General features: G+C 41.6%; 1 protein-coding gene and 1 pseudogene across 1 annotated transcript in view; one reads left to right on the plus strand and one right to left on the minus strand.

Annotated features, from left to right (window-relative positions):
- Window positions 1-5280: 5280 nt before the first annotated feature.
- Window positions 5281-21067, plus strand: part of LOC122751867 (zinc finger protein 501-like) — a 50205-nt gene continuing 34418 nt past the window's right edge. Inside the window, exons 1-2 of the mRNA XM_043999100.1 lie at window positions 5281-5414; window positions 5972-6060. The gene's annotated coding sequence lies outside the window, so the exon portion shown is untranslated. The remainder of the gene's footprint in view (window positions 5415-5971; window positions 6061-21067) is intronic.
- Window positions 17359-18114, minus strand: LOC122751877 (annotated as a pseudogene).

Below are 21067 nucleotides of genomic sequence, written 5' to 3' on the forward strand. Positions count from 1 at the left end.
GAGACTGACAACAAAAAAAGTAAAAATTTTTAAAAGGGATTTTAAAAAGATGTTGATAATACAATGGAGAAAGGCCATCTAGTCCTGGGGAAGGAGCACATCTAGTCACAGGGGGTGGAGGATGTGAATTTGAGCTAATGTCATTCCAGTGATTGATTCTGCCTGCCTAAGTTTGAAACTTCTTTTTGCCTGGGGAAGTAGAATAACATTTGGTTTCTTTTCTGCCATTAGAGGGGAAATCATATATTTATAGGTTTTATATGCATATATGTTTATTTTTTTTCTTCAGATGCAGTGGCCAGGCTTAAAATGAAAGAGATGACTACAAACTTCAGTATTTCTGTGGGAGAATCTGGCCAGCTAAGATTCATGAGTGACAGTCCTTGTGACTTCAGTGTGAGAGAAATCTATGCCTCTGATATCAAGGTGGATAAAAATCCAAAGAATTCATGTGAATTTGATGACGTTGGAAAGAGCTTCATACAGTATTCTGTCCTAAATCACTATAAGACAGTGTCCCCAAGGAATGACTGTTTTGAGTACAGTAAATATAGGGAAAGCTTTACTGAATAGGTAGAACTTATTCAGTCCATTAGAAGCCTCCTGAAATACAACTGCATCAAGGTAATCAACAGAAAATGACTTTCAGCTTGAATTCAGACCTCACTGGAGGTCATCAAAAAGTGATATTGGCAAAAAGCGGTATTGGCAAAAAGCTTCATCTATGTAATGAAAGAAGGAAGGCCTTCAGCCAGAACTCTAAGCTCATTACTCACCAGAAAACTCACATTAGAAAGGAGCCTGATGAATGCAATGAAGGTAGAGCAACCTTCTCCCTTCACTCATCTCTTCCTTACCATCCTAGATTTCATCCTGGAGAGAAAACATGTTCATATGATCAGTGTAAGAAGGCCTTTCATTTGAACTCAGATCTAGTTAGACATCAGAAGATTCATACTGGAGAGAAGCCTTATAAATGTAATGAATGTGGGAAGGCCTTTGGCTACAGGTCATCAAAGAATTCACACTGGAGAAAAACGTTATAAATGTAATGAATGTGGGAAGGCCTTCTGTTACAAATCAGTCCTTATTGACTATCAGAGAATTCACACAGGAGAGAAACCTTATGAATGTCAAAAATGTGGAAAGACATTCCACCAGAGTTGCGATCTTGTTGTACATCAAAGAATCCACACTGGAAAGAAACCTTATGAATATAATCAAGGTGGAAAGATTTTCTGAACAAAATACCATCTTGCCACCCATCAGAGAATGTGCACTGAAGAGAAACTTTATGAATGCAGTAAGTGTGGAAAGACTTTCACAAAGAACTCCATATCAAGCTTTTTGCATCATCAAAGAATTCACATTGGAGAGAAACCTTATGAATGTAATCAATGTGGAAAGATTTTCTGAACAAAATACCATCTTGCCACCCATCAGAGAATGTGCACTGAAGAGAAACTTTATGAATGCAGTAAGTGTGGAAAGACTTTCACAAAGAACTCCAGTCTTGCTAGGCATCAGAGAATCCACACTGGAGAGAAACCTTATGAATGTATTCAGTGTGGAAAGACTTTTAAAAAGAGTTCCAATCTTGCTGCACATCAGAGAATGCACACTGGAGAGAAACCTTATGAATGTAATCAGTGTGGGTAACACCTTTAGGCAATAATCATTTATTTCCCATCTGAGAATTCATATTATATAGAAATCTTATCCCTATTATGAATTAGGAATGGCATCTACTTTTCATTCTGAGCTTGTCCAAAATTAGAGAATTCATTTTTATGAATGGTTCTATATGAACTCAATGTGGGAAGGATTTCAGGCAGACATCATTATATCAGATGATTCACTGTGGAGAGGAGACTTACTAATATGCTCAAGGAAATTTATCTGGATGAGGGTGATGGGTAGACAACAACATTGATACTGGAATGAAGGTGTATAAAAGCAGTGGTTGTGGGAAAGGCTCATACTTGACTGTACTATAGGACAATCATGCTAGAGATAAAACTTAAGGATCTAAATAACAAGGGAAGCCCTCCTGTTGCAGCACAGTTGTTAGAATTCCAACAAGAGACCTCATTAAACATCCTGTGAGAATATTCTTATGAGGGGCCCCTTGCTGAGTGAGTATGAGACCACCCTCAACCATTCAGCTTGAAGCAGTGTGTGAGGCAGTTGGTTTTGCCAGTGGGCTTTGTGAGCTTGGGAAGGTCATGTCCAAGTATTGCTAACAACTCCAACTGCCATCAAAATTGGAGAGAAGGATTCTTGGATCCATTGCTCCTATGTAAGAATGTGAGATAATGAGTCTTCCTGATCCCAATCCCACTTTCCCAATGGGCCACCTTGCTGCCCATTTCTTTCTTTCAAACATTTAAATTGTGTTTAGATATAAAGAAAGTGATCTTAGCTCAAGAAAAGTATCTGAGTGAGCTTTCTTCTGCTTTTGCCTAATAATAGAGAACTCCACATGCCCTCCTTCCCCTTACCCCCCACTCCTGTCACAAACTGAGACAAGGAAGCCCAAGTTGATAAGTGGTACCATCGAGGACAACATTCCTGGGGTGTCCCCGTCCCACATATCTGGAGGTGGGTGGCCCATTTCATCATTTATCTAACCCAGGTAGGTTTTGGGATGCTGAGGCAGGGTAAGGAGAAAGAGGGGCACCCCCAGCTAGCTGGAAGCCAGTGTCCGACTTGTGAACCTCCCCACTCAGCACCTCCCTCCCCAATCTGCATGCATCCAGACTGGCCCAAGAACTAATTCCCCTGAAGAAATCTACAGCTGTGATGCCCAGATTCCCAGCATACCTTAGGCTCTGCAGAGGCCACAGGAAAAGGCCCCCTGCCCCACTTGGGTGACGTCATGGTACAGTCATTGGGGAAATGTAGTCTGCACGTGTGGTGCTGCTGCCTGGACTTGGCCAGAAGGCCCGGGAGGGCATCGGTTCTTTTGGTTCAATCCTTTAAGAAAGTGCTAAGTGCTCCCACGAGGGCCCAGGGGTGCTGCCCCTCCTGCTGCATAAATGCCAGCTGTCCTGGCACTGGCACTGGTGCCTCCTGGCCTCCAACACTTTCAATCGATCAGCCCTGCTCCAGCCCCTGCTGGCCTCACACCTGATGCACCTGAGGCACGCCCCCCTCCTCCTCCTGCACACCCAGTCAGACCCCATCCAGGCTCTCCTGTCCCTCATCACCATGGCAACAGCTGCCTGCCTCCAGGCTCTGCCAGGTGCCAGCCCAAACTCCATCCAGTCTGTCCTGGTCGGGGGACATTCCGAAAGCGAGCCCCATGCCCATGCCCTCCCCGCACCAGGTGCAATGTCCCAGGGGCCTCAGCTCTCCAGGCCTTGACTCCTGGCTGCTGGGGCTTGTCCTCTGAGTCTACCATGGGCTCTCTTCTCTGCTGCCAGAGGTCCTTCTCCTTGGGGCTGCTGAAGTGACTCTCTGGGCTGGCTCTGGCTCCTGATGGCATAGGTGTGTGGAGCCTTTTCCTGACCGTGGTGTTTCTGAATGTGCTTCACATCACTGAGTCTACATGGCCCAGGCTGGGAGAGGAGAGAGGACCCCATCTTCCCTTGTAAGAGCTGTTTATTGGCAGGCATTCTCTCCCTGTCTCCACACCTCTGACTAGTTCAAAGCCTCCAGGGTTGTGTCCAATGTTTAGCAAAAATTAGAAGAGAAACAGCTCCTCAGCCTGTCCCAGCTATGGAGGAGATGTGTTTTCACCAAACAGGAGACAGAGGCAATTCCAAAGGATAAAAAGATAACTGTGATTACTTGCAACTGAAAACTTCTGAACGGAAAACATTGAGGGATCTAAGAGAAAAAGGGAAGAGGTCAAATGGGGAAACCTCTTGGTAACAAAATTACTCTGTGAAGGGTTGTCTGTATCCTAGACATAGAAACAATTTAGATACATAGGTGTGTGTGTAAACATAGGCTCAAACATACCCACGTGGGTGGCATATGCACCTAGATATTGTTACTCCTTCTCTTAGCTTCATTTTCACCCCCAGACTCTCCCTTTCCTCTCCAGGTGAGGGAACAAGAACCAGATCAAAGCCCACTGCTCCTGTGCCCGGATGAGGAGTGTCAGTCTTTGCCCCAAGGCCCCACTCCCCAGCCCAGTCACTTTTTCCTCCACATTGCAGGGCCCTGTCAACCACTCCCCAGTGGGAGATAAGGGCCAGGAGGGTGGACCTTTGCTAAAAAAAAAAAAAAAAAAGAAATGCCAGAAAGTTCTTTCAGGTCGAATTTGAAGCCAGGTCCTCCTGAATCTAGGGCCAGTGTTTGATCCTCTGTGCCACCTAGCGGCCCCTGTCCATGGGTTTCTAGCTAGCTCCCCCTCCCCCAACAGCAATCCCACATTCAGGCCTTCTCTGGCCTCCATGCCCTGATCAGTCTTGAGGGTGCCCCAGGACCAAGATGCCCTGCTTTCTGCTCCTCTCCCCTTCCCATTAGGACCCAGCTTTGAGGGGCAGAGAGGGAAACAGTGGGACCCTTGGGGATGCATTTCCGGTGGCAGCCAAGCCCCTGCTCTGAGAGGGAGGGGCGGAGGTGTGACTAAGGGAGTAGAGGAGAGGTTTATAAGCCCGGAGTCCTGACTGCCTGGCCTCGGTGCCCCCATAGGATCCAGCTGTTTTCCAGGGACAGACTGGCCCTTAGGGAAGATAACGAGATAGAGGGAAAGGACCCCTCAGTGTTCAGAATGGGCTGTGGCGGGTCACGAATGGAGACCGGCCAGGGCAGTAAAGGCTGTCAGGTTCTGGGCAAGTTAAGTGGGGGTGCACGAGTCTGGGCTCCAGGCTGCAGGGAGAACGGGGGCGGGGTGAGGACATGGGGGAAGGGCATGCCTGGGAGAGGCGGGGGGCCGTAGGGTGGCACATCCTGGTGAGGAAGAAGAGGCGTGGAGCAGGCGGAGCTGGAAGAAGGCCAGGGGGTTCTGCTGAGGAGGGGAAGGCTCTGAGTCCCAGAGCAGGGAAAGGGAAGGAGGGGGACAAGTGCTGGAGGCCTGGGGAAGGAGGAGCTCTCAGAGAGGACCAGCCGGGGGTGGAGTCTGGGGGCCCGGGAGGAGGTGAGAGGGGAAGAAAGGGGCCATCCCATTGGCCGAGGCGTGACGGAGGGCAGGGCTTGGGGAGGAGAGACACCCCAGGTCCGGAGATCCTGGCCCTGGGAGTGATTGGAGGAAAGGGCCCAGCCCGGCCTGGGGGGCGGGGCAGGGGGGGGGCTCTGGGAACTAGGAGGAGCCTCCCAGCGTGGGCGGGCAGAAAACCGGAACTGGAGACTGGGATCTTGCTGACTTCTTCAGCTCAGAGCTGAAATCATTCAGTTTTCTGTCTCCTCCCCCGGGCTGAGGTCTCTGTCTTCTGAAAACCATCTCTGCAACCTGCTAGCCCCAGGTAGGTCTGAACCCCCAAACCCCACTTCTGCTGGCTAGCATCTCCACTGGGCTTCATCTTCCCCATCTGACCCCTTGGTGAGGGTCAGCCAGGCTGGCCAGGAGCAGGCCTCCTTCTTGGGCCTGGCTCTCTGGTCTGCCCCTTGCCTCTGCTTCATGTTGAGACTCCCTTCACATCCCCAAGGTCCTGGGGTGCCATTCCTACTGTTACCATGGGGCAGCTGACCCACCTTCCCCTGTCACCCATAATATCAGGTGGAGGGAGAGCTCTGAGTAAGGAGTCATTGAGACTCTGCCTGGTCTCCTCCCATTTGGGACCCCAAGCTCTTCCTACTTCTGGGGTCTCAGTGGGAGGATGGGGGAGGGGCAGGAGGCCAAAGACAAGGAGTCTCCTCCTGCTCAGACCAAGTTCACTTCCAAGCCGGACCCTCCCTGCTCCCCTCTTTGGAAGTGCTCTGAGGCTCTAAGCTCTATAATTCCGGGCAGGTCAGCATCCAGCCTAGGAAGAGAAAACAAAGTGAATGTCTCCCCAACACCAAGATCCTTCTCCCTCCCCAGGTCAGCCTGCAGACAACCAAAGGCTATTCCAAGGAGAGAGCCTGGAGCCAGAGAGAATGACCCCGGGGACCCAGAGACCCCCATCCCAGGTGAGTGCAGCCCATCCACAGACCTGAGCTAAGGTGGAATCCAGCAGAGCCAAGGAAGCTTTATCCTGTCAGACGGAAGTTGTCCTGTGCCGTGCTGTCAGCAGAGCAGACATGGTCCCCCTGGTTCTGCTCATTTCCTTCTGCCTCAGACCACCCCACTCTTCTCTGATTTCTCTGAATCCCTCTCACTTGTCATTCTTAGGTCCAGTCAATGAGCATTTAGACAGGGGCTCCTCTGTGCCAAGCACTGTGCCAACCTACCGGGGATGCAAAGGAAGGTTCCAGCAATAACAGGCCCTGCCCTCAAGGAGCTCACAGTCCAATGAGGGAGACAGTGTCAGCAGCTGGGTCCACAGAAGGTCTCTACAGTATGGGTGGGAGGCAGCCTCAGAGGGAAGGCTCTAGCATGGTCAGGCACCAGGAAAAGCTTGTGTTCAGAAGGTGAGATGTGAGCTGAGATGGGAAGGAAGCCAGGAGGGGCAGGGGAGTAGAGGAAGGACACTCCAGGCATGAGAGACAGCCACTGGAAGGGCACAGCATCAGGGATGGAGGGCCTTGGTCAAGGATCAGCCAGGAGGCCAGTGTCCTTGGGCCAGAGAGGAGGTGGAGGGAGGGAGGTGCAAGAAAACTGGAAAGGGGCTTGGGGCTGGTGCTGTGGTGTCAGCTGTATCCCGGGAGCCTTAGAAATATTAAATCATTTGATCCTGTGGGGAGAATTGTCAGGGTCCTTGCCAGGGACATGCAGAATAAGGGAACACAGGTTGAAGCCAGACAGGTACATGGCAGGTTGTTGATCCACTCAAGAGTGATGGACACTTGGTTCCTGTGATCTCACAGATGTTATGAAAATTTCTAAGTCTGACGAAGGAAAGAAACAACAAAGTCTCCAAGCCAAAGAAAATAGGTTCATTGAGAGAGGGTCAGCCTCACCATAAAGCCGGTCTCAGGTAGGAGTAGAGCTGAAAGACCCTGAGCCTTAGAATCCAGGGGTTTTTATACCCCTGCAGGGCTTTACTAGTTTTAGACAAACTCCTCTTAATGGGCTATTGTAAGTTGATCATAAGGACTTGTTATTTGCCACTTGTTTGTTGTTAATAGAGAATATCACAATCTGCAAACTGTAGTTGCTAAACACTTAGTACTGTGATGTAATGAATGATAGCTTTAGCTACAGATGATGACTGGAGATGGTTGCTGTTAGCAGGGAATACAATGATGTACAAACTGCTGTGATATGATAAGTAGAGGTGCTTGCTGTTAGTAGGGGAACTTACAGATCATCTGGCACTTCTGATTAGAAGAGCCTTGTTAATCATAGTAGCATTGCTAAGAAATGGGGTTGGTTTTAGCTCCACTGGTATTACTCTAAAACAATCCATTATTATTAACTCAATCTACTAATAAAATAGAATAAAATGTAGTAAATCATAATTTTTAGTTAATATACTGATTATTACCATAATTAAATCTCTTATAACTAAGGGGTGGGGAAAATCTCACTCACATTATCCCTCCTTTGATCCAAAGACAAGTACTAAATTTGTCTCTTGGATCATTAACAATCTAAAAGATGGATACAATTTAATGCATAGAGGAAAGTCCTCTATGGGCGACACAGAATCCAGAGGGGCACTCCGCTACTGAGGTGCAAGATTACATTCAAAATAATGTGAATGGGTACAACTTATAAAATATAGTCACAATAACTTCTACCATATTAGAACACAGTTATAGAATCAGAAACATAGCAAAGATAAGTACATATTTCCTTTGACATCAACTTGATGATTCCTTAATGTAGGAAATCCTAGCTACAAGCCAACCTAAGCATCTTTAAATTTGTAAGAACGACAATAACAGTTGTAAAGGCTCATGACAATTGGCATGCGTGGAACACACATCACCAATAATAAGGCTTTCTGAATGGGTCAATCTTATAATTCCTCCTGTAAGAGTCCATGACAATTAGTACAGCATGGATTTTCTCTAGCTAGGCTACATGCTCCTCAGCCACAAATACTAAACATGAGCAATGTTACTGGGTCTTTCATATTTCTAGCTGAGGCTGCAGTAGACTCAGATGATTCAGAAACAGAGGTGTCAGGAATTGGTTCTTGCTAATGAGGAGAAGTATCAGCTACTGGTCCTCAGTTAATAGGTGTATTGTCCTTACCAGAAAAAAAAAAAAATTCCAAGCAATTCAGGTAAGATGAAGTCCACCAGAGTAAGATCTTTGCGGATGGTAAAAAGAATCTTCCTGTTGTACCATCTTGGAATCATTAATTTCCATGGAAATACACTCAGAAAGCATCTATCACATCCAACTTACAGACAAATTAACATTTAGAAAACTTAAGAAGTACAGCGTTTCACAATTATTTTAACAAGAATAGGGGCAGCTAGATGGCGCAGTGGATAGAGCACCGGCCCTGGAATCAGGAGTACCTGAGTTCAAATCCGGCCTCAGACACTTAACACTAGCTGTGTGACCCTGGGCAAGTCACTTCACCCCAATTGCCTCACACACAAAAAAAACCCCAAGAATAAAAGCTCCTAAAATAAATAAGATCCATTTTAAAACAAACTGTAAGAAGCCTCCACTGCTGAACCATGATGCTAACCATGAAAACCATGAAGAGTGATTCAACCAAGAAGCAGTACCGTCTTATGGATGAGTATGCTATGCTATTTGCAGTGTACTATTCAGTAATGTTTGCAATGGCCCTGTAACATTAATAACATCACCTGAATCGTTTACATAAGTATAACAGGATTGACAACAGCACAAGCTTCAATATAAACAAAAATCATATCATATACATACACGTTGATATATCATCTTCAATTATATAATGAATTCAATTAACTTATTGAAATAATTTAAACTTTTACACTACCCACGTAGTGACATTTAACAAGAATGGCTATTTCTTTTACAGCATAGTAGATCAAAAGTTCTACTGGGGGGCAGCTAGGAGGCACAGTGGATAGAGCACTGGCTCTGGAGTCTGGAGGACCTGAGTTCAAATCTGGCTTCAGACACTTGACACTTACTTGCTGTGTGACCTTGGGTAAGTCAGTTAACCCTCATTGCCTCACCAAAAAAAAGAAAAAGTTATATTGACAGATCTTTATTTAACCAGTGTATTATTTAACTAAAAACCAGATTCATTTCCTGTTTTCATCACTCTTTGCATCATTTTTCTAATCTTCCTCATACCATTATGAGAAAGTAAAATTCTATCTAATAACAGATGTCGGTGGTGGTCAGGATATGACATCTGACATGGCTATTGGAAGTTACCACAAAAGATTAGGGAAATAAACTATGTAGCAGGGAAGGTAGTCTTTCCCTATATCCAGGACAACTCCAGACAAGAGTTATGCAGATAGCCAAGTGCATTGAGTTAGCCTCAAAATTAGCCAGGTGGGAGGGCACCATATGAAAAATTTCCTAATTATTTTTGAAATTGTGACAATTCTTCCCCAGGAAGTATAACAATGAGGGGAAAAAAAGCTCCCAAACAACACAAAAAATTAAATAAACCAATTAAATGACTAATAGAAAAATCCATAAATAAAATGTTAACCTGCTATGTCTAAAAACCAAAAGAATGCTGTATAAGTTCAGAATTTAAAATTGAACTTTCAAAAATTACAAAAATTATTTTTCACAAAAGTTCAGAACCAAATAATTTTTACATACATTTTTTTATTTCAACCTGAATTTTATGCCAATTTGAATTTTTAAATTATACCAGTTTTAATCTAAATATCAAAATTTTCAATTGTACCAGTACCAGTTATAATTTTATAGTATTCTGTTATTCTATTATCCTATAATATTCTATTATCCCATTATCCCATAATATTCTATTATCATATTATCCCTCCTTACAGGGCAGTGATTCTTGGAGGGAAACCCTTTTATAAATCCATATTATGTAACACCAAAAACTAACACTATACACTTTAAGACGCAAGTAGAATAGGCCATTGCTTCATTGAGGACAAGTAAATCCAATTAACCAAATGATAAATCCCTGAAAGGTGCTAAGATAACAACTAAGAAATTTAATAAGAGTACAACTGAAAATTTCTTCAGGAAGACGGGAAAATAATGAATAGATACTTTAAAGCAGAATTTATATTGTGACTTTATTTTTCCAAGTGATTGTCTCTTTTAGTAAAATTAGCCTCAGTAGCCTCAACAGTAAAAAAGAGGAAGTGCTTGAAACTCTACTCATTGGTCTGGGGTATTTAATAATCAAATCCTAAAAACTTAAAGGCCCTTAGGCTTGAGACAGCATGAGGATAAAAAAAAAATTCCATAATTTTCTTAAAGTAAAACACAAAATCTGAATTTGAAAGTACTATCATCAAAATTTATTCAAAATTGAAGGATAGTCTTGAGTCATCTCAAGTATGACAAGGAAAGTAACTTTAAGAGAATATAAGACAAAATCTCATTTTGTGAGTAACAGAGAAATTCACAGTACACCCTATATCAAGAGAAGAAACCACTATAACAGCAACAACCAGAGTGATTAATAATAGCACAAATTCCACTTTGAGCAGCATTCAAAATATCTAATGCTAGTCTATTTTCCGTAACCATATGAGAAACAGAATCAAGTTCAGCCTGTAATTGATATAAGGCATGAGAAGTGTGTCATACAACAGCTGCTGTATTCTGAGCAAGTTGTTCCAACTCAGAAGATCAGTTCTTTACAGAATCTATTACTGCTGTGATTCCAATGTTGGGAATAAGTGCCCATAAAAATTTATACCCAGGGTTATTGCCATGTGCTACTACTGCATTAGCACTTCCCCAAAAATGAGATCTCTTATCTCTGTGCCACCATGCACCTAAGTTCCTAGTGGTCTTAACATTAATTAACTTATTGGTATGGTTCTTTATGGTTACAGTAGGAATAAGATAAGCTATTCCACAGGTAGCATACCATCCTGCAGGAAGGGAAGAAAAAGCTTGTCCAGTCCAGATAAAAAACTGTCCAGGGGTCACCAATCCCCAAGGTAATGTTGGGATTGCCATTTTAGTTACATTTAGAGTGGTCTGATTATATGTCATAGTAGCAAAGGTGTCATTAAAATTATTCCTTGTACTTAGATTTCTAGTAGCAGCACAAATGAAAGAGATTAGGGTACCTTCAAGTGGCATCTCTGGAGTCATGTTACAATTCTTTTGTTTTGTTTTGTTTTGTTTTTTGCGGGGCAATGAGGGTTGAATGACTTGCCCAGGGTCACACAGCTAGTAAGTGTTAAGTGTCTGAGGCCGGATTTGAACTCAGGTCCTCCTGACTCCAGGGCCATTGCTCTATCCACTGTGCCACCTAGCTGCCCCTACAATTCTTAATAAAAGCTAAATTAATGGTAGTATAAGAAGTTCTGTTTCTAGTCACATATGAAGTAAGATTTGGCAATGGGTGTAAGATGGTCTAGATTTCACAACATATGATTGATCTGAGGAATCTGAGACATTAATCTTAAACCTAACTTGATCTAAAGGAATAATATCCATAGATAGTGGAGTTTTCCAATCTGAAATATTATGAGTACTGTGGATAATCTTTGACAAATGTAGCATCCATGTGGGCCTATCTGATTAGCCTGGTATAGCTTATATCCTATAAGTCTTTCCTGTGATATTACTCTTTTCTAAGTCATAACAGAAATAAACTAAGCCATAAGCAACTTCAAGATCCCTAACAAAAGCAAATCTACCCAGGACATAAAGAAATTTAGGAAAATAAAAAGTACCTTAAGTTCAGATCAAATAAAGAGGAAAGAGAGGAAGGAATGGAAAGAGAAATGAGAGCAATGCAGGAGAGTCATGAGAAAAAAGTCAACAGTTTGAAAAGCCAAATGGAAAAGGAGATTAAAAAACTGTCTGCTGAAAATAATTGCCTACGAATTAGGATTGAACAAATGGAAGCTAGTGACCTTATGAGAAACCAAGACACAGAAAAGCAAATCCAATTGAATGAAAAAATAGAGGGCAATGTGAAATATCTCCTTGGAAAAACAGCTGACCTAAAAAATAAATCTAGGAGAGATAATTTGAAAATCATTGGATTACCTGAAAACCATGACCAAAACAAGAGCTTAGACACCATCCTCCAAGAGATTGTGAGGGAAAATTGCCCTGATATTCTAGAAGCAGAAGCTAAAATAGAAATTGAAAGAATCCACTGATCACCTCCTGAAAGAGATCCCAAAGGGAAAACCTCCAGGAATATTATAGCCAAATTCCAGAACTCCGAGGTCAAGGAGAAAATATTGTAAGCAGCTAGAAAAAAGGAATTTAAATACTGTGGAGCTCCAATAAGGATAAAGCAAGATCTAGCAGCTTCTACATTAAAGGACCGGAGGCCATGGAATATGATATTCCAGAGGGCAAAAGAACTGGGACTACAGCCAAAAATCACATACCCAGAAAAACTAAGCATCATCTTTCAGAGGCAAACATGGAATTTCAAGGAGAAAGAAGACTTTCAGGCATTTGTTATGAAAAGACCTGAACCGAATAGAAAATTTGACTTTTCAAATACAAGACCCTGGAGAAGCATAAAGAGATAAACAGGAAAAAGACTTCATGAGAGATATTAGAAGATCAAACTATTTATATTCCTACATGGGAAGATAATACTTCAAACTCATAAGAACTATCTCAGCAAGGATTTAACAGAAGACACAGGTCTGAACTGAATATGAAAGGATGTTATGTTTTGTTCTTTGTGGGGTGTCTTATGTCTAGGGCCGGATTTGAGCTTAGGGCCTAATGGGCCCAGGGCTGGTGCATTGTCCACTGTGCCACCTAACTAACCCATAATGACATCCTTAAAATAGGGTTGAGGTGTAGGAGAAATAGACTGGGGGAGGGGGAAGGGGAGAGATGGTCTGGGGAGAGGTTGTTCACATGAAGGAAACAAGAAAAAAGCTTATGGAGGGGAGGAGAAGAGGGGGAAGGAAGTGGGGAGTGAGTGAACCTTAATATCATCAGAATTGACTCAAAGAAGGACTAACATACATACTCAAGTGGGTATAGTAATATATTTTTGCCCTGAGGGAGGGGAGGGAGATAAGAGAGGGGGAGAGGGGAAGGAGGGAAGGACAGATTGGGGGAGAGAGCAGTAAAAAACAAAATACTTTTGAGGAAGGTAAAGATGTTCTGCATAACGGCACAAGTATGACATATTGAATTGCTTGATTTCATAGGGAGGGTTGAGGAGAGAGGGAAGAAGAAAATTTGGAACATAGAATTAGCTCAAAGACCTTAAACTCATCAGACTTGACTCATGGAGGGAATAACATTAATACCTAGTTGGAAGGAGTAATCTATTTAACCCTACAGGAAAGTATGAAGGGAAGAGGATAAGGAAGGAAGGGTGAAAAAAAAAGGGAATGCAGAGTAGGGGAGGGGACAGTCAGAAGGAAAACACTTTTGAGGAGGAATAGTTTAAAAGAAGATAGAAAATAGAGTAAATATCATGGGAAGGGAATAGGATGGAGGGAAATAGTTATGATGATTGAATATAATGACAAAACATATGGTACCTACTTTGCTGGGCTAATATGAAGAAAATTCTTTGTCAAGTTTAAGGTACTTTATTTAGGTTATGATGAACAGGATACCATCAGAAAAACCTGGAAAAACCTACATGAACTGAAGCAGAGTGAAATGTACTGTATACAAAATAACAGCAATAGTGTAAGATGATCTGCTGGGAAGCATGTGGTTATTTTCAGCAAGGCAATGGTCCAATATAACCATGAAGAACTTATGAAAATGGCAACCCATCTACAGAGAAAGAAGTGATAGTATCTGAAAATAGATGGAAACACTTTTATTTTTTTTTGGTGAAGCAATTGGGGTTGGGTAGCTTGCCCGGCTTCACACGGCTGGTGTGTGTTGGGTGTCTGAGGCTGGATTTGGGCTCGGGTGCTCCTGGTTCCAGGGCCGGTGCTCTGTCCACTGTACCACCTAGCTGCTCCTGGAAACACATTAAAAAAAGTTTTTTTTTTCTCTTTGACAATTCCTCAGTCTGAAGTTTTGGGAGTTTTTTGACTGTTTTCTCTCGCAACCTAGCTAATGTAGGAATATTTTCCATGACTACTCATGTATAATTTATTTTGAAATGCTCAAGTTCTAGTGGGTGGGGGGTGGGAATGGGGGAGGAAGAGAAGTTGGACCACAATATTTTTGTTTGTTTTTTTTTTTTTTTGGTGAGGCAATTGGGGTTAAGTGACTTGCCTAGGGTCACACAGCTAGTACGTGTTAAGTGTCTGAGGCCGGATTTGAACTCGGGTCCTCCTGACTCCAGGGCCGGTGCTCTATCCACTGCACCACCTAGCTGCCCCAGACCACAATATTTTTTAAAAATTGATGTTAAAATTTGTTTTTACATATATTTTGGAAAATAAAATTCTATTCAATAAAAAAAAAACTTAAAAAGTATTTGGAGGTATGGGGGCCAAATTTAGCATCTAGAGAGTTAATTGGGTGGGTCGCCATAATATTGGGGTTCTGAAAATAATGAGGGACCTCTAGGTCCAAAGCTCCCTCCCCTCTGAACTGCCTTTTTAGATATCTCTCCCAGGCCAATAAGAAAGGAGCCTAAGAGCCTCTTTTCCACAAACAAATCAGACTTTATTAATGGGAATAAAATACACAGCAAAGGTGAAATTAATAAAGTCAAAGAGAAGGGAATAGGGAAAAAGGAAAATGGATAATCCCCCTAACTCTAACCAAAACCTATATCATCCCCAATCTTGCTTCCAGCTTAGGTAATTCAAAAGAGCTAAGTTTGTTTATTAACTCACCACCTGGGGAAACAGCTATGCAGCCAGGGCCCACAGGACAAACTGCCAAGAAAAACCTCTCTCTCATCCACTCCCACCAGCTCACACAACCAGAAAGAGACTGATACCAAAATGAGACTGAGCTCCCCTCAGTGAGTGTTTACTCTCCCTCCCCCAAATGGTAGGTCCTTCAAACTGCCTCTGGAGAATGGTTTCTCCTGCTGACATCAGCAGCATACATCACTCAGGACAGGACAGGTGTGGCCCATGCCAATCAGTCTTCCAAATTCCATTATTTTGCCACATTCCCCCCTTTGTGTCTTCGAGTAACATGGAGTGCTTCCTTAATGAAACAGAAGACTGTTACACAAAAGCAGAATTTTTCATTCTAGCATCCCTAGCATTTATAGGGTCTAGTTTCACAAACTTTCTAGCATTCTTACACAGTCTGTTATATGTAACGATTAGAAGGATGCCACCTGCTGGAGACTTACTGTAGCAAAACTCTGCCATGAGGAGAAGGCATCTGAGGGCAAGACATGCGGCTCTTTGGCATCAGGAAGTGACGTTTGCTTGTGGGAGGAAGAGGGGTCGAGGCTGACACTCTCACTCTTTTTTTCTCCAGGACTCTCGTGGAGAGGGGAGCAGGAGAACTGTACCTCCCCAAGATAAATAGATGAATCTAGGCCTTTCTCTCTCTCTTCACCAAATTCTTATTCTCCTTAATAAATGCTTAAAAGTGTAACTCTTGCTAAAGGTTATAATTTATTGGCGACCACTCATTAGATATTTTAGACAGACTAGCCAGAATTTTAGCCCCTTACACATAAAACCTCATAGGAGTCTCATCTTTTTCCTGTGTTGTCTCTTCAAGCTTACTGTAATTCTCTGGTCTTTCTGAGGAAAGCTCTATTCTCCTAATTAAATCAACTATAGAATCTCTCAATTGTTTCATGTCTGTTATTAAAGAAAACAGTAAAGGCTAAGGGTATGTCTCTATTTAATTAGTACATGTTATGGCATTTTGAGGCATGTTAGGGCATGCCCCAGTCTTCCTCTTTAGGTATAAAATAAGAAGGAAGACCTGATAGTATATTAGTAACAGGCTCCTTTCTTTGTTTAATTTCTTCAGAAATCATAGTAGATAACAATTTTCAACAAACTAAATATTCTAATTGTTCCCAGTTTGCCTGTTTTTCTAAGAAGTTTTCTAACTTGTCTAGAATATAGAGATTAAAAATAATTTCCAAAATAATTTTCCAAATGTTCCTAAGGTTTTTAAACCCACTGAAAACAAGATCTGATGACAATTTCACTATTTATTTCTTTGCCTACATTTAGAGCTCTCCTTGGTCCCTTTTCTAAAAATATATGTAATGGAGAATCTTTAGAAATTGATATTTTACTTAATCTAGTTCTAATAATGTGTTAATCTAATAATGTGTTCACACAAAGAGCAGAACCCTAATCTGGCTCTATTAGGCAAATTACTTAGATCTGATTTTATTTGTGTGAAAAGTGTTTTGTAATTATGTTCATAGATTTCCTGGATTTGTCTTGGCAGGTAGACTCCCAAGTATTTTATATGGTCTACCATTACTTTGAATGGAATTTCTCTTTCTGTCTCTTGCTGCTGAGCTTTGTTGGTCATGTACAGAAATGCTGATGATTTATATGGCTTTACTTTATATCCTGCAACTTTGCTAAAGTTGTTAATTGTTTCAAGCAGCTTTTTAGTTGATTCTTTAGGATTCTCTAAGTATACCATCATATCATCTGCAAAGAGTGAAAGTTTTGTTTCCTCCTTGCCCATTCTAATTCATTTAATTCCTTTTGCTTCTCTTATTGCTATAGCTAACATTTCTAGTACAATATTAAATAATAGAGGTGATAATGGACATCCCTGTTTCACCCCAGATCTTACTGGGAAGGCCTCTAACTTATCTCCATTGCATATAATGTTTGCTGATGGTTTTATGTAGATATTGCTTATTTTCTTTTTTGATCAATCAACATTTACTAAACTTATTAAACCTATATGGGCTGGGTACTGGGAATACAAATATAATCAATAAGATAACCCATACTTGAAAGGAGTGGTAGTAAGGAGGATTTCACTTTAGAGAGGGCAGAAATAATATTTAATTTCCCCTAAAGAAAAGGAGAGAAGGGTGGATTTGGCTATGCAGAGAAAAAGGTAGGAGACTAGAGTTGGAGTCACTTAAAAGTGGGGAAAAGGGCACTCCCTCCCTGCCCCACTCAATAGTGGTGTAGGGTCTGTGAAATCCAAACTGTAGGGGGTTGGAGGTTTCCAGATCAGGTTTGAGGGGGAAGAATCCAGATTGGGAAGAAGCCAGGGTTTCAGGAGAGCCAGGCTGTGTCAGGCAGGAAAGTGGACCCCAAGGGTCTCAAATTGGGAGTAATTTTGGCTATGGTTTTACATGTAGATTGGTTGGATTTCTTTCCTGATGAGGGTTATCCCCAGAGAAGCAACAGCAATGTCGAAATCAAAAAGGGGAAACTGGCCTTCCAAGTGAAAATGCTTGGGGCAGAGCTCAAAGCATAATATTTAGCCACAGCTTCAGTGGGATTTCCATCCCTGGCCTGGGTCAAACCACATCTGGATACATTTGCCATTGCCCTGGACAAAAGAGCTTGCATTGTAAGAATGACTTCAAATATTCTCACATAGGGGCACCGGTGTTGGAAAGTGAAATGTGAAAGGGTGGCAGGCAGCCTTAACTGGGCACTCCTTAATCCCTAAAGTCCAATTCCAACCTTTGTGGCAGTTCTCTTTGCAGGTATAGGAGGTTTGGCAGTCCTCCCACCACTGGTTACAATCCTCCCTGCACAGGGGAACATTCAGGATTCGTTCCTTCCTCCAACTTGAGGACACCGGCTGGATCCAGGGTCCTAGGTTGGGGGAGCATGCATAGAGACATGTGACCTGGATAAAGTAGTGTTTGCAGGCTGGGGTCATCATCCCACAGTGGTTATAGTTGAAGTGGTACAGTAGGAGGTGTCTTCATGGGTGGCAACGCTGGTGTTTGCTGTGCAGCAGGCTCTTTTCTTCCATGGGCTGCACTGGTTATGAAGGTTATCTTCTCTGCCAGGCTTGAACTTGTGGTGCTTAGCATCCAAGCAGATGTTGAGCAGATCATTACCTTTCCAAAGCCCTTCAGTCATGGCCATGAGGCCCAGGAACAGCAACCCCCATCCTAGTTGAGTCATGGTTTGAGGGACCTGACTCCAGTAGCTTCTCAGGGACTCTAAAGAAATCTGGAGTGATACTACTTATTATTTTAAGGAAAGCTCCACCTATTCCTATGCTCTCTAGTGTTTATTTGTTTGTTTGTTTGTTGTTTTTTTTTTGTGGGGCAATTGGGGTTAAGTGACTTGCCCAGGGTCACACAGCTAGAAAGTGTTAAGTGTCTGAGGCTGGATTTGAACTCAGGTACTCCTGAATCCAGGGCCGGTGCTTTATCCACTGCGCCACCTAGCCGCCCACCTCTCTAGTGTTTTTAATAGGAATGAATGTTGTATTTTGTCAAAGGCTTTCTCTGCATCTATTGAGATAATCATATGATTTTTTTTTTACATATAAGGTATTTTATTTTTTCCGTTACATGTAAAGATAGTTCTTAACTTTTGTTTATACAAGCTTTACAATTTCAGATTTTTCTCCCTCCCTCCCATCCCTCCCCCCTCCCCTAGACAGCAGGTAATCTGATATAGGTTATATCTATATATCTATCTATCTATATACATATAGATAAATATCTATAAAAACATATACATATACACATAATAACATTTATCCTATTTCTGCATTAGTCCTGTTTTAAGAGAAAAAATCAAAGCAATGATGAAAAAACTCAAAATAGAAAAAAAACACAATAGCACCAAAACCAAAAGAAATACTATGGTTCATTCAGCATCTATACTCCACAGTTCTTTTTTTTTTTTTCCTTGGATTTGGAGATCCTCTTCTATCATGAGTTCCCTGGAACTCTTCTGTACCATTGCATTGGTGAGAAGAATATAGTCCATCACAGTAGATCAACACTCAATGTTGATGATACTGTGTACAATGTTCTTCTGATTCTGCTCATCTCACTCATCATCAGCCCACGAAAGACCCTCCAGGTTTCTCTGAACTCCTCCTGCTCATCATTTCTTACAGCACAATAGTATTCCATTGTATTCATATGCCACAACTTGTCCAGCCATTCCCTAATTGATGGGCACCCCCTCAACTTCCAATTCCTTGCTACCCTGTAAAGAGCAGCTATAAATATTTTTGTACATGTGGGTCCCTTTCCCCTTTCCATGGATAATCATATGATTTTGGTTAGTTTTGTTATTGATGTGTTTGATTATATTAATAGTTTTTCTAATGTTGAACCAGCCCTGGATTCCTGGCATAAATTCCACCTGGTCATAGTGTATTATCCTGGTGATCACTTGCTGTAATCTCCGTGATAATATTTTATTTAAGATTTTTGCATCAATATTCATTAGGGAAATTGGTCTCTAATTTTCTTTCCCTGTTTTGGCTCTGCTTGGTTTAGGTATCAACACCATCTTTGCGTCATAAAAAGAATTTGGTAGAACTCCTTCTTCACCTATTTTCCCAAAGGGTTTGTATAGTATTGGAATTAATTGTTCTTTAAATGTTTGGTAGAAATCACTTGTAAAGCCATCTGGACCTGGAGATTTTTTCTTAGGGAGTTCACTGATGACTTGTTCAATTTGTTTTTGTAAAATGGGCCTATTTAAGGATTTTATTTGCTCTTTAGTTAACCACGCAATTTGTATTTTTGTGAATATTCATCTACTCCATTTAGATTGTCAAATTTATTGGCATACAGTTGGGCAAAATAGCTCCTAATTATTGCTTTAATTTCCACTGAAATCCCCCCTTTCATTTTGGATACTGATAATTTGGTTTTCTTCTTTCTTTTTTTTAATCAAATGAACCAAAGGTTTATCCATTTTATTAGTTTTTTCATAAAACCAGCTCTTAGTTTTATTGATTAATTCTATGGTTTTTGCTTTCAATTTTAATAATCTCTCCTTTGATTTTCTGGATTTCTAATTTAGTATTTATTTGGGGATTTTTAATTTGTTCTTTTTCTAGCTTTTTTAGTTGTATGCCCAATTCATTGATCTCCTCTTTCTCTTTTGTATTCATGTAAGCATTTAGAGATATAGAATTTCCCCTAAGCACTGCCTTGGCTGCATCCCATAGGTTTTAGCATGTTGTCTCATTATTGTCATTCTCTTGGATGAAGTTATTGATGGTTTCTATGATTTGTTGTTTGACCCACTCATTCTTTAGGATGAGATTGTTTAGTTTCCAATTAATTTTCAATCTACATGTAATTTTTATTGCATCATGATCTGAGAAGGATGCATTTATTACTTCCACCTTTCTACATTTGACAATGAGGTTTTTGTGCCCTAATACATGGTCAGTTTTTGAGTATGTGCCATGTACTACTGAGAAAAAGCTATATTCCTTTCTTTCCCCATTCAGTTTTCTCCAGATATCTCATCATATCTAACTTTTCTAATATTCCATTCACCTCTTTAATTTCTTTCTTATCTACTTTGTGGTTAGATTTATCTAATTCTGAGAGGTGAAGGTTCACGTCCCCCATTAGTATAGTTGTGCTGTGTATTTCCTCTTATAACTCATTTCACTTCTCCCCTAAGAATTTGGATGCTATACCACTTGGTGCATACATGTTTAGTATTCATATTACTTCATTATCTATCATACCTTTTAGCAAGATGTAGTTTCCTTCCTTATCTCTTTTAATTAGATCTATCTTTGCTTTTGCTTTGTCTGCGATGAGTTGCTACCTCTGCTTTTTTTTTTTTTTTTAGTAAGGCAGTTGGGGCTAAGTGACTTGCCCAAGGTCACACAGCTAGTAAGTGTTAAGTGTCTGAGGCTGGATTTGAACTCAGTTCCTCCTGAATCCAGGGCTGGTGCTCTATCCACTGCACCATCTAGCTGCCCCCTACCTCTGCTTTTTTGACGTCAGCTGAAGCCTAATATATTCTGCTCCAACTTTTTACCTTTACTCTGTATCTCTCTACTTCAAATGTGTTTCTTGTAAACAACATATTGTAGGATTATGATTTTTAATCCACTCTGCTATTGGCAGAGTTTTATTCT

This window comes from Dromiciops gliroides, chromosome 3 (assembly GCF_019393635.1).
Source record: "Dromiciops gliroides isolate mDroGli1 chromosome 3, mDroGli1.pri, whole genome shotgun sequence".
NCBI lineage: Eukaryota > Metazoa > Chordata > Mammalia > Microbiotheria > Microbiotheriidae > Dromiciops > Dromiciops gliroides.